At 44.6% G+C, this 13986-nt stretch overlaps 1 long non-coding RNA gene across 1 annotated transcript in view; it reads right to left on the bottom strand.

The window, feature by feature from the left end:
• Positions 1–13986, bottom strand: part of LOC146337113 (uncharacterized) — a 344200-nt gene that overhangs the window by 21813 nt on the left and 308401 nt on the right. Inside the window, exon 5 of the long non-coding RNA XR_014785353.1 lies at positions 1937–1969. This is a non-coding gene — a long non-coding RNA (uncharacterized LOC146337113). The remainder of the gene's footprint in view (positions 1–1936; positions 1970–13986) is intronic.

Genomic DNA, 13986 nt, shown 5'->3' with positions numbered 1-13986 from the left:
TGTGCATAACTCTTGTGCAACCTGTTGTGTAACTGGTTGCACAAGAGCTATGTTCAACCATGCTTGTGCAACCGTAACTTTAGTTGGATTCTTTTCTTGTGCGTACTTCAGTACTGAGTTTCTGCTAACGCAACATCATTGATGCTAACCGAATGAGACAATTGGATACTTCGGAAGCTACCCATGTGAGCTGGAGGAGGAGGAGAGGCTGGCAGGCCAGAGGGGAAGGCCTGGAAGACTGCATCCTGCCTAGAGGGTACAGGCTTCCCGCTCCTGGTCATACAAAGATTTATCTGGGACAGGGACCAGAAAACAAAGGACTGCCCTTATTAAAAAGGGGCAGCTGGAGTTTATGATGCATTGCTTAATTACTGAACAACAAACTAATATTATCTAAGACAATCAGTACCATAAGTACTCTTCCTCCAATGCCATTACTGATCTGCAGGATTTTAAAAAGTCCTTTAAGAGAGATTTATTTTGTGTTAGATGAAGAGGACCCCAAAGGTCCAGTTCAGTCAGCCTTCAGCCCAAGCCTTTGGAAGAGCCTTATAAATGAATGGGATCTTTTATACCCTTAAAAAATAATAAAGCCAACGCCTAAACTCTTTCCAGAGCAGGCATCATCATTACGTTACCTGAGATTTTAATAACAAGCTTGCAAACCAGGTGGTTCCCATTAGAGATGACCCCTTTAAGTGGAGTAACAATGGAGCAAAGTGTCCTTCTTTTATGCCATAATCTCCAAAAATGAAATCCAGACATTTCCAGCAATGCTTTGATTGATACTATTTGAAAGCTGAACAACTTAGTTAATTAGGCCGTCCTGCAGGGGCACTGTCTGAAGTGTGGGGGAAACCATAATTAAAATATTACATTACAGGGATACGTCAAGGCAGTCCACTTTCTTTTCCTTTTTAAAACTAAGCCTCAAGAACAGTTCTTTCCCAAAGGAGCTCCACTTGGGCTAACGGACACATACAAAGGATCCGGCCATGTGATCTAGCTTTGCAGATTAGGAGGTTGTCTATTCGTAAAAAGAAACCCAAAGACAAAAATTCTTGTTCTCTTGCTAAAGATCACATTCTGCATTATTTCTTTAACTCCCAAACACAACCAAGAAGAATTCACTTTTGTGCAGTTCACATATCTCACTCGAGTTCATAGAAATGGTGTCACTGACAACATATACTTAACTTAAGGGTACTTTCAATATTCAACTTAGACTACTTCAACCAGGGACCCCCAAAGATTGATGGGGAAGGGGGAAAGTCAACAAGAACAACCTGTGACTGGATACATTTGTTGTTTGATTACATTTGACCTCTTCTACTTTATATATATGACTTTGGGGGGGATGTATTCCAGACAATGTATTATGAACATTAACTCTTGTTGGGAGTGATCATATAACCAAGCATCACAAACGTTATTAGCAGTGCCTATGCTTCCTAGGGTTCGTGGGAATGTACTTACATAACCAAGAGTGCCCACCAGATTACACTGTGGTAATCTTACTGCTCAGTGGTACAGCACATTCTTTGCCTGCTGAAGGTTGCAGGTTCAGCATCTGGCATCTCTGCTTAAATTATACCAGACATCAGGGGTGCAAGAGACCAGCAGCCTGGGAGAACTGCTGCCAATCAGAGTTGACAATACAGGGATAAAAGCATGTCTGATCCATGATAAGTTAGCTTCATGTAGACCTTATCAGATGGGGTTGCCACTCCTTTCATTTAACACCTCTGGATAGGTACATCTGGCCAGTGAAGAACAAATGCCACCAATAGACTATCTCTGCAATACTGCTGATGGATCATTAGCAAAGCTTCACAGTGGGATTCTTTTTTTGTTAAGCTGATGTTGAAAAACATAAATGTGAAGGATCTTGGCCACAAAGTTCAATGTATTGCATCTGAAGACAGACAGCACTTACCTTCCTCAGATAACTGGATGCTGAATATCGAAACTATGGGGGAGAGAGAGAGAGAGAGAGAGAAAGAGAGATGAGCCAAGTTATAAAATCCTATTAATGTAAAACAATATTATTCATTCTCATATAGTGCACCTCATTATGAAGGCTTTTGGGTCAGGTAATTACAAATATATACAGTTGAGGGGCTGTAGCTCAGTGGTAGAGCCCCTGCTTTGCATGCAGAAGGTCCCAGGTTCGATCCCCGCCATCTCCAGGTAGGGCTGGAAAAACTCCTGCTTAAAACTAGGGATGTATGAAAGTTCTGTCACGGATCTCGGGGAGGCCGAATGCCAGCGCATTCAGCCCCCCAAAATTGGTGGCGGAACAGCCCCCCCCCCGGGACGGGACTTACCTGGGGCGGATCTTCCTGGCGGCGGCGGCGGCCGGTCTTCTGACTGGCTGCCACCACCATTTCCAGGTTTAAAAAAACACACACACACACAAAAATGTGATAGACTACGTAAAGATTTACATAGCCTATCACAGCTAGATTTAAAAAAAACCACCGTGATAGGCTACGTAAATGTTTACGTAGCCTATCACGGCTGATTTTTTTTTTAAAAAAAGTGCGTAAGCAAATGGCGGCGCCCGTGGGCACCGCCATTTGCGTTCCTTATTTTGGCACGTGTTAGTCTACGTAAACATTTACGTAGACTAAGAAGGCGAAAATAAGGGGAACGCAAATAGCGTAGTGTCTACGCTATTTGCGTTCCCCTTATTTTTGCCGTCTTAGTCTACGTAAATGTTTACGTAGACTAAGACGTGCCAAAATAAGGAACGCAAATGGCGGTGCCCACGGGCGCCGCCATTTGCTTACGCACTTTTTTTAAAAAAAAAATCAGCCGTGATAGGCTACGTAAACATTTACGTAGCCTATCACAGCTGACTGCAGGGATGCAAACGGTGGCGGCTACGGCCGCTGCCATTTGTGTCCCTGCTAGCCAGCAGCCGGAAGTCCGGCTGCGGAGCACAGCCGGCCGGCCAGGATTCCGGGGGGGGGGAAACAGAGCGCCTCCCCCCGCGGCGAGGATTCCGGGGGGAGGGACGGAACACCTCCCCCCCGCACCATCAGCATAATCCCCGAAAGGTAAGTGATTTTCGTACATCCCTACTTAAAACCCTGGAGAGCCACTGTCAGTCAGTGTTGACAATACTGGACTGGATGGACCAATGGTCTGGCTCAGTATAAGGCAATTTCCCTATGTAACTTCACCCTCAGAGGTGATGACAGTGACCATGAAAACTGCAGCATTTCTGGTGAAGACACTGGGAGAGTCAATCTTGGAAGGAGTAAGTCGTGCTGTGGGTAAGTTTTCCTCTGTAACTTTTGTGCAAAGACAAATCTCGAAACCCAGCTGTTGGGAAAACACTTCTCTTGCAGATCTTATTCATCCCTGAATTCCGACGCATTCTCCAACAAAGCCTGCAGATGGATCAGCTATCTTGGTGCAATCAGCTACAAAGGACCCAGTATATAAATACATATCCTTTTTATAATTTGTAACTAGATATAGAAACATTTCATTTTAAATAGTTCAGGGAAAATGAAGCATTTCAACTTTTTTATTTTTATTTTTAAAGATTGCTATAAGAATTTGCAAGCTGTTTAGTTTCCTTAAATCTCAAGGTTCTCTTTAGATTTACAGTTCCCCCTTTAAAAAGCCCTTAAAAGAAACAAAATTCATTTCAGCATACAACAAGCTAGACTAAATGTGATGAATTAATTAGCACCACTTTCTATACAGCAGCAGTGGGGAATCTGCAGCCCTTCAGATGTTCATGGACTCAAACTCCCATCAGCCCTAGCCAGCATGGACAATGGTTGAGGATGTATTTAAACAACACCTGGAAGGCTACAGGTTCCCAAACCCTGATTTACATCATCATAATATTTCCAAGCACATGCATAATCAATATTAGGAATGGTGTGGGTGCCCGATTCTGTCCAGGAATCCGGCAGAACCCCCCCTGCCCACACCCTCAAGCTCCATTCACTAAGCCCCTGCCCATGCTCATCCCCTGCTCATGCTCAGCGAGCAGCCCGCACTCATCCCAGTGGCCTCATCGAGCTCTGTGGTTGCCAGTTTTTTGAAAAATAAAATGGTGATCGCAAACATTTGCATCTTTATGAAAATGTGCATTTGCATTCGCAAAATGCACATTTTCCGATATGCAAATATGCGCATTCGCAAATATGTGCATTTTTCAATTGCCATTTTATTTTTCAAAAAATGGCAACTGTGGAGCTTGACGAGGCCACTGGGGTGCGTGCAAGCTGCTTGCTGAGCACGGGAGGGACTCAAGCGTGGTCTGGGAACCAGTGAGTGGGGTCAGGGGTTGGGTGGGTGCCTGGAGAACCCAGATGGGGGTGGGTTTGCACATCCCTAATCAACAGTGGTATCAGGGTAGGTCCTTATGGCGGAGACACACTGCCCACCTGGCAGTACATTGAATGTCCGTATTCATGAGGAGGAAGCATGCTCTGGATCAGGGCCCTAATGACAAGCCAGGAGGGAGTAGGGCAACAACATCCCTTATAAAGCTGCTGAGTTGGAGTCTAGCCATTGCTGAAGCAACATCTCTCTTAGTGTGTTCTCTGCTGGACAGCTCACCTGACCTTACTGATCCTTGAAGCATAGAACTGCTCTCGGTAAGGCAGGAATTGACCTTTATGGCAGAGATGGCAGGCAGGAACAGAACAGCCCAGGGAGCTTGGGGCTGGCTGGTTTTAGGAGGAAGTCTGAGATAACTTGACCTAGTTCTTTTTTAATGCCCACACTGGATTCATTCTCCACAGGGAGCCATGCATCCTACTTTGCAGAAGACGGTCCTCTATTTCAAGGGCTCTCTGTCTCATTTGTATCTAATTTTGATATAATTCCATTTATGATATTCATACAACACAAAAAACTATCATGGCATTTTTCTTCTAAATTTACATACTTAAATTAGTACATGCCAATAAATAAATAAAAAAACCAAGATAAACTAAACTAAAATAAAGGAGAGAGATAATCCTCCGGAAAAAAAAAAAAGATCTAACACTTTTATCAAATATAACAATATGTAGATTCCTGACGCAATTGTTACGCTTCTCCTTGTGCAAGAGGCTGCACAAGGAGAAGTACATCTTTGGATTTAGTTTCACTTTTCTCACACAACGCTGTAGGAAAAGATGTAATACAAATGTATTCCACACGTGGAAGGAAAGCTTTGGACTCAAACCACTGTTTATGACATATGCATGCAAGTATCTAGCTAGGAGTATTCTTCGGAATCTGAAAAAGGGTACATACCAGTGTAAGTATATTCTGACTATTTTGAGACTGAGCCTATGCAAGTTTAGTTAGGATAAGGGTGTGCACCAACCACAAAATTCAGTTCACAATTCAGAAATGAGCCCAACTTGTCTTGGATCAATTTGGAGGCTTCCTACTTTGACCTGGGTCTGAATGTGAATCTCAGTTTGGAGGAAATCTGAATCTTCATGTCTCCCATTGACTACTATGGGAAATCAACACATGGTCTTTGTTTTGTTCACCCAAACTGGATGTTGTTTATAAGTTTAGTAGCCCCTTATGGAGGGATCATGTTTGCCAAATTTCAGACAAATAGGTGCAGGGGTTTTTGTGGTATGCACTTTTAAATTTTGATTTTTAAATCTTTTTTTTTAAGGGAACTGCCGATATTTTAAAAAATGTATTGGCAGTATTGGATGGAATCTGCAGGTAATGTCGCTCCTTCTGAGGGGATCAAGCCTAAAAGGTGAACAGCCTTTTCACGTTTAAGGTGAACACTTACAGGGAGCTTTGTGCAAGAGCAGCCTTTACAGTTTGAAGGTTTACAAAAAAAGGACATGTTTATCCCCCTTCATTGTTCTGTGGGGAATTATTCTTATCAGAGATGGTCCTAGTGAATAAACCTGCAAAATTTCAGAAGGATGGGTTCAGGGGCTAGGGAGTAATGATGAATGACAAACAGCTTAAGACTCATTTGTTTTTTGGTCAGTTGGCTCCAAAGTCACAGAATGTGCAATAGGACAGGGGTGGATCAGGTATGTTGAGCATACAGTGGCAGAGGCAGAAGGACTTGAACATCCAGTGTTTTCCTAGCAAGCACCCAATGCTACACTCTTCCAGCTCCCGTAGACCACACCAAACCTGTCTACGGATCTTTCTGCTCCTGGGAGTCAGTCTGGACTGGGAAAGAGCATGGAACACTGCGACATTGTACTTCAACATCCCTCCCCCAAACCACTGAGACCGGAGAACCTGGTAAAACCATCCACTATGATGAGAAGTCAGAGCTGACAGTACCCAAACTATGCCCCCTACACTCCTCACCCTGGTGATTTCCTTATATCAGAACTTGTGGAGAAACCGAGAAATGCATTAATTTTGAGAGACACGTTTGATGTGTTGCTGTGTCCTTCTGAATCCTGAATCTTCAGGAATGTTTGGATTCGGTCTGCCTTAGAGGAGCCCTACTTTGATTTGGGCATCTCCTGAATCTGTTCAAATCAGCCCGATTCAGTTCTGGTTTCGGCCAAATTCAATGCACAAACTCATCCCCGCCCTCCCCCTCCAACCTGCAATTTTTAATTCGTTTTAAGCCATGCAAAACCATGTTGACATCTGTAAAGAATCCTTATTCTTGCCTCTGCTAACCCACAACTACCCAGTGACAGACCAAGTGGAAAAGAATGTAGTGTGGAAGGAGTTCAACAAGGCTTACTTTCATGTTATTGTTCTTAAGACTGTAGTCTTTTTGTTGTTTTTCTAAAGTAAGGCAATAGTGTGTTTTAAATTAAACACAATAATCTCATTTTTCTTGACACAGGAATGTAGCATGTGTAATTACAGAACAGATTTGCCTTTGCCTTCTCCTGCCTATTCTGCAGCATGAATAAAAGAGTGATCTGTAAGCTTGGAACATTATGCCTTTTGTTATACAGTCTTTCTGAATTATTTCAGTCACTTGCACTTTGCAACTGAAGGCATGTTGGCTTGAATGGAAATAAAGTTGTCCATGCTTACGCCCTATTGAAATCAATGGGACAAGTTAGTCTCCAGTTGCTTAAGCTCCGCTGATCTGAATAGACAAGGGCAACTAATGTTTGTTAGATCACAGCCAATGCTTTCAACACAGAAGGACTAATATGAAGCATGAGCTTTTTGTGACAATCATGATAATATCCTTCTACCTTTTGCTTCCCCTTCATACGTTCTGCTGGTTATAACCTTGGAAGCTTTAAATGGCTTGGAGCCAGTAATTTAAAGGACGATCTGCACCTAAGTGTATAGGTCTGGAAGAATGCTCATGCATTCTTCAAGAAGTGGTGACGCAAGAGACAGGGCCTTTTTGGTGGTGGCCCTGTCATTGTGCATCTGTAGATAAGGCTTTTTTACTGTTGGTATTGAATGTTTTGTTTTATATTAATGGTATTTTTTTTTGGTAATTATTAATTTTAAAAATTTTGTAAGCTGCCTTGAGGGGGCTCTCTGCCCAGAAATGAGATATATAAATTCCTAAAATAATAAAATTTTAGTGGCTTCATGGCAGAGGCAAGATTTGAACTGTGGACTTTCTGCCTTATAGCCCAGCCTCATAGGATGCAATCCTATTGGCTTGCTGCCTGGTAGAAGGAAACCTCCAATCTTGAAGGCTTCTGAGTATCCAGTGCCCTGCTGGGCTCCTGCTAGAGGGGCAGAAGGAGCGGCAGAGGTGATTTTCACCTCTCCATACTCCTTTTCCCCTAGACAGGCCTCTGAGCCTCCCTAGAGGATGCATGCTGCTGGGGGTGAGGCTGAAGAGGCCAGACCCAGCCCTACCATCAGGCAGAGTGAAGCACTCGCCTCAGGCAGCAGATACTGAGGGGTGGGGAATGGCAGTGAGGTGTTGGAGGACAGAGCTGTGTATGCTACTCAGCCTGCCCTGTGTCCCCTAAGCTAGCATGCTGCCCTCAGGATGCTATCGATTGCCAGTGTTGGAAGTAAGATTCAACTGTGAATCCAGTCCAGTTGGCTTCTGTACACAGGATGGGGGACACCATCTTGTGTTTTGCTTCAGGCAGCAAAATATCTTGGGCCAGTCTTGGAAGAGGCCATAGGATTTTTTGTATCCTGGCATCTCGTCTCCCCTTCCTGCCCATGAAAACAGTCCTTTTTTGACCTCTACAAGGTCATCCAAGGATGCTTTTGTGATCTCAGAAAGCAGGCGCTACAGTTCTTTCCACATTGGCTAAGAGGTGGAGGGAATGAATATTTACATCCTCCTCCTGAAGGTGCAGCAGTGTCTACAGCTTCAGGAGGGGCACGCCTAAAAATCCTATTGTCTGTGGGACGTTCTCCATGGACCAAAGGATTATGCCCTTAGAGTATTTTCCATAGATCTCAGTGGAGTTTGCACAGAAGAAATACCCAGTGGATTGCACCAATTTTGCACCAATTTTGCACAGGATAGGAATTTCCACAATGATGAACTAAGGTCGCCCTTTTATAAAGCCTTAGCATCCGCTGGAATCTGAAAAGATTTATTTTCTTTTTAAAACTGAGCTTCAGAGCGCAATCCTATAGGCCCCCAGACAGTGTCAAAGGATCTCTCCTTCCTAGACCAGTGACAGAACTCAGAGGAGGAGATCGCAATATGGATCTCCCCCCCCCCCACGCCCCTCACAGCTGCTGCAGGAAGGCTGGGCTTCCTTTCCTGAGGTTGGAACTCCAGCCACAGGAAGGAAGGATATGAGTTTTGCAGGCAGGCCAGTGGGTGAGGAGGGGAGAGGCCATGGATCCCCTGAATCCAGTGACCTCTCAGCTCCGCCCTCAGCAGGGTGATGTCAGTCAGGGTTGGATCGGAGCCCATAGAGCCCCAAAGCAGTTCTGATTCTGAGGAAGAGACAGAAACTGTGGGAGAGGAACCTGAATGCTGGTCAGAGGCACTGCTGGAGGGAGAGCCCTTCCCTCCTCACATTCCTGAGAGTGGTAGCGACCCTGGCAGGCAGGGGGAGGGACAACTGGAGCTTTGGGACACTAGGTGCCGGCATAGGGACAAGCGGGAGATGGAGGGCACAGAGAGGAGGTGCTCAGCCCGCTTGGCATGACATCAACAGCTGCGCCCCGATGCCCCACGGGAAAGGGGTGGACTTTCGCCTCCTAGCCCTTTTCAGAGGCTTCCCACTTTTACCCTCCAAATGGAGATCTACTGATTCACTAAGGCTAGAAACCTCTAGTAGGCAGCTCTCTTAAGTTTCCCTCATCAGACTCACTCACTTAGCATCTGTAAGCATCATTAGGTTGAATGGAAATAAAGTCTTGGAAAAGAGCCCTGTCGTCTGCGTGTTGATTCTGGCTACTTGAGGATTTCTGAGGGCAGAAAGGGCACTCCTGACAGGTGAGTAAATTAGATGGGCTCTGAGGGAAATTTAACAGAAAAATGCTCATACAGAGAATGGAGAAGCAAAAAAAGAACCTCCGTCGCCCCTCCCAGCCTGGCAGCAAGAGCCCAGCAGGGCTTTGGATGGGTGGAGTTTTCCAAGATCAGAGTCCTCCATCGCTTGGGTTAGAAGGCCATAGGATTGCTCTCCTAAATAGCATCTTCTCCCAATTTTTCCGGTTGCGAGATTTTAAAATTAACCTTCTCTCAATAGTATGAATGAGGAACATCCCTCTGGCATGATATACAATGTAACAGAATGATCTTTAAAGTTTTCCCTTTTCATGTATGGGGGAAGGAATGTGCTGGCCAATTCCTTTGATACTTTTGGCATAAATATTTCAAAAGTTCCTTAAAAAAATGAAAACAAAAGAAATCCCAAATCTTAGGTTTATACGATTACTAGATTACATTTTTTTAAAAAAACAAGTTCTGGCTGTGTGTAATCCTGGAACAAAAGGAGATCTGATGTAATTTGAATTACATCTGAACACTGAGCAGGCCTTCTATGCAGTCTGCTTAGTTTAGCTCTTGGGTAGGTTAGTTAGAAGGACACAACAACCTTTGCATGTTCTGCAAGGTGCGGAATCCGTGTTTTAATTATTCATTGCATGGATGAGTTTGGGGAGATTAATGCTCATCACAGCAACTTGTCACTAAACTGTGTAGGCAAAATTTATTGCTACCTCACCGCTGTTCCATTCAGTCACGTGCACGCACATGCAAAGCCACCCCAATGACAAATCATAGATAGATGGTCAATCAAAGTATGTATAAACAGAAACCATATATATCATTGGAATACACAACACATTTCATTACACAACAGAACACTCCCACATAGCAATAAACCAGGAATAATGTGATTGAACGCAATCCAGGGAATGGTAAGGATTCACAAGGGCCACAAAGATAATCAAAACCAATGATGTTATATGACTGCAAAACACACTCTTTCTCACACTCTTACATACACACTCACCCACACATTCTCACACAGTCACCACTCACTCTCTCACACCACTCATTCATTATAGAAGCACAACTACTATTCAAATATCAGTACATCTCACCATAGCGGGGAGGGCAGTGATCAGGTCACCTGGGTGCCTACTCAGTCTACTCTAAGTCAGCCCCAATTCTCCCTTCTTAATGCTCTTTATCTTTCAGCAAGACAGCCCTTCAAATAAAGGATGCCTTCTAGAGATGTATGAGAATTTCATTTCGGTTTGCAAATCACTTAAAAATGTCCCGTTTGCAACCCTGAATACGAACGTGAACGCACGTTCCCCGAAAATGTTTGCAAATTCCAGAACTTGCGTTCACAAAATCTGTACTTGGTATTGTACAACTTCCTCAAAATGCACAACTTTTCCCATTCAAACAAACTGAAAAACAGGTTGCAAATGAGAATGGGAACGGGCTGAACTGAGCACTGCAGTAGAGTTCAGAGAATTTCAGCAAGCTGGTTCTCCCATCCCTAAATTGCCTTCAAACAGGCCTGTCCTCTGTAAGGTAGGACACATGGCCAACCTATGCAGTGTCAGAGGTTGCACACTCCTATTCCCTTCTGACCAGGGTTCTGAGGCCTGAGCATGTACAGTCAAAGGTAATGCGATTGCCTGGGTTAAGCTCCCTGGCAAAAACTTAATGGGCAGTACAGACGGGGGCTTGAACCAGGGGGCTCCCTGGCCAATGCTCTGCCGCCCCATGCACCAAGTAGGGATGATGCAGGAATCCAGCTGGGGCTCAAAACCTGTCGAGACATTGGAGACTCGATCCCCTAGGTGCCAGTCCGTGAATCTCTCCCCCCACTTGCCCAGCTTGGCACGCACCAAGCCGGGCAAGCATGTGGCTGCCCACTTCTTTGCTGAGCTGAGCTTTATTTTGCAGAAAAATGGTGGCTCCTCCTTGTTTGCAAAAGTCAATTTGTCAAAATGGCAGCCGTAAAGGGGCCATTTATGCAAGGTTGCAGGTGTATATGGCCACTTTATGGCTGCCACTTGCGCAAATGGACATTTACAAACAAGGCCGAGCTGCTGTTTCCCTGCAAAATGGCAGCTTGGTGAGGAAGCGGGAACTTGCAGACCACCCAGCAGCTTGCGAGGCACAACAAACAGGGGTGGGCGGCATGGGTCTGGCAAGTGGCATGCGACCTGGACCGCAATGAGTTTGTCCATCCCTAGTACCAAGCAACTCAAGGCTCCAATGAGAAGGCTTAAACAGTGGTATGACCTTCCCAGGATCCAGCATAGCTCCACTTACCCAGGAATCCAGCTGGTTTCCCAAGGCTTGGCCTGGCCATAAGGTTTTTTTTCTGGTCAGACCTACCTAAGTCCTTGCCTGTGCAACAACTAGAGCCTCTCCGTTTCCATAAAGCTCTCCAGATGTTTCCCAAGCTCTCCAGAAGTTTTTCAAGCACCTGTCTGCCCCTGCAGTTTTGGCTCCAGGATTCTGAAAGCCTTTAGGCAAGATACCCTCAACAGGCCCCATCCCTTAGTGAGTCTACCTTTTCACTGCACTTGTTAACAAACGCTATTCCTTCTCATGGTCATTACCACTTGCTTGCTTGAAAGACAGGTTGGAGGTGGCATCTACTGCTCCTCCTCCTCACCCCCATTTTCTGGGCCAGAGCAAGAGGCAGGTGTACCAGCAGGTTGCAATAGTGAAGAGGAGAAACTCCAGGGAGCTCCTGCCAGTGGACTCCTTTTGGACAGTGGGCCCTCGGCAGGTGTCCAACCATGCCTACCTTTGATGCCAGCTCATCCATCCTGCTTGGTTGATCACTTGGTTGATCACTTCCCCAAGAGCTCCAGCTGCCTGCCTATAGCTCTCTAACCCCCCTGCTAGACCTGCCCAGCATTTTAGCCCCGAGTCCCCATCCCATCTGATCAGTCAGTGTGTGTTGATGAAAAGTTTGAATGTTTGGATCTTTGTTTGCACTTTTATTACCCCGATTTTACAACAAAGCCCTGGCAGATCTGTTTTATCTTACTTATATTTTTTTATCTGATCAGAATCCCCATGTAACAGCAAAAGTAGCCAGTTTTTGTGCAGCTGCTATCACTTGCCGGAGGGTGTTGACAAAATATTATTTTAACATTTTTTTAACATTGTAATGATTTTTTTATATTGGGATTGTATGTTTTTAATCATGTTGTCTTGTGTTTATGTGGTCTGACAGCACGCGTTTTGCATGATTGTTATTATTTATGCGCTGGTCTTGGACCAAAATAAAAATATTCAAAGATGAAATGTTTCAGCCCTAACACAAACCAGAGTAACCAAGGGCTACTATTCATAGTTCATTTCCCTACTCAGCTTTGGAAAACAGGCAAATGCTGGCCTCAGCCTTGTGTCTTCATGCATAGAGATGGCCAGATTTGAGTATGAAACATCCATCCTACAAAATTTACTTTCAATTGATCTCATATTCACATCTGACAGTACAAAGCATTGAGTTTGTGATCATTTTTAGACCACTTTCCCACTATCCAAAATGAAGAAATAAAGAAGAAGACAGAAGCAGCCATTAAAAACCAGCTATGCCTGCTGAAGTGTTCTAGAAGAGATTGCAGTGGTTCACCTAATGGTACATTCTTCAAATCACTGATCCCAGAGTAGCCTGATTCAAGTAAAACACATTTGCTTTCAGAGAATGATGTTGCAGTTGGTTTTAAAACATCATCTTCTCCATGCACATCCAGAATACTAGGAGAAGGCAATCCACAAGGTGTTTGACTAGAGAAAAACTTGGGCATTCTAATCCAGCCCTGTGGCAAGTTTGCACTTGCGCTTTTAAAAAATAAGGGCATGTTGAAAAGAACTCATGTACTAATGGGTTCATTTTCAGGAAGTCACAGATGTTATTTAGATACTAATTATCACCCAATTAAAAGGCTAAGGCCACAAATGTCCTCCATTAATGGAGACAAGGAAATATACAGTTATTAAAAGTTAAAATTAATAGCTCAAACTATCCAAAGACTAAGAGAGCGAAGTTCTCAAAAAACAAATTAAGATCCTTTTCAGATACTTACAGGGCAATGCTATGGGGGGAAAGGGGGGAGGGAGGAACAGAGGCAGGAGAGCTGCCAAATCCAACGCTCTGTTGGGATTGTGCCAGCAAGGCAGGAAGTGGAGGCAGTGGGATGCAGCTGTAGAGAAAATAGGTATGCCAACTCAAGGGCTGGTGTACATTTCCCCCTATTCCAGAGGTGTGTTGGAAGAACAGGAGGGCTTTGGAAACAGTGGATTGAAACCTCCCTTGGCAGTTCCACAGCTCACCTCCCTTCTGTTTCCTCCACCATCACAGCAGTGTTATCATTGCAGGAAGAGGACTGGGCCTTTCTGTGGCCAGTGGGAGGGAGGCTTCCAAGGGTGGACTTCCCTCCCCTCCTGTAGAGAGGGAGAACTGCAAAATCCTAGGATCCCTGAGACACCCTGCCAGGGACCAGAGGATTGTGCACTTAGTATTATCCTTGTAATGGTCAATTCACTGCCAGTAGCACATGATCTTGTGCCCACATAAGACGTGGAAAGAAGATTGCAGCAAGGTAGGTTTTAGAAAATTGTGGATT

This window comes from Heloderma suspectum, chromosome 11, assembly GCF_057233095.1.
Source record: "Heloderma suspectum isolate Gila_16-S chromosome 11, 16-S_ref, whole genome shotgun sequence".
NCBI lineage: Eukaryota > Metazoa > Chordata > Lepidosauria > Squamata > Helodermatidae > Heloderma > Heloderma suspectum.
Note: the sequence above shows the minus strand (reverse complement) of the source record. Positions and strands in the feature narration are given on the sequence as shown.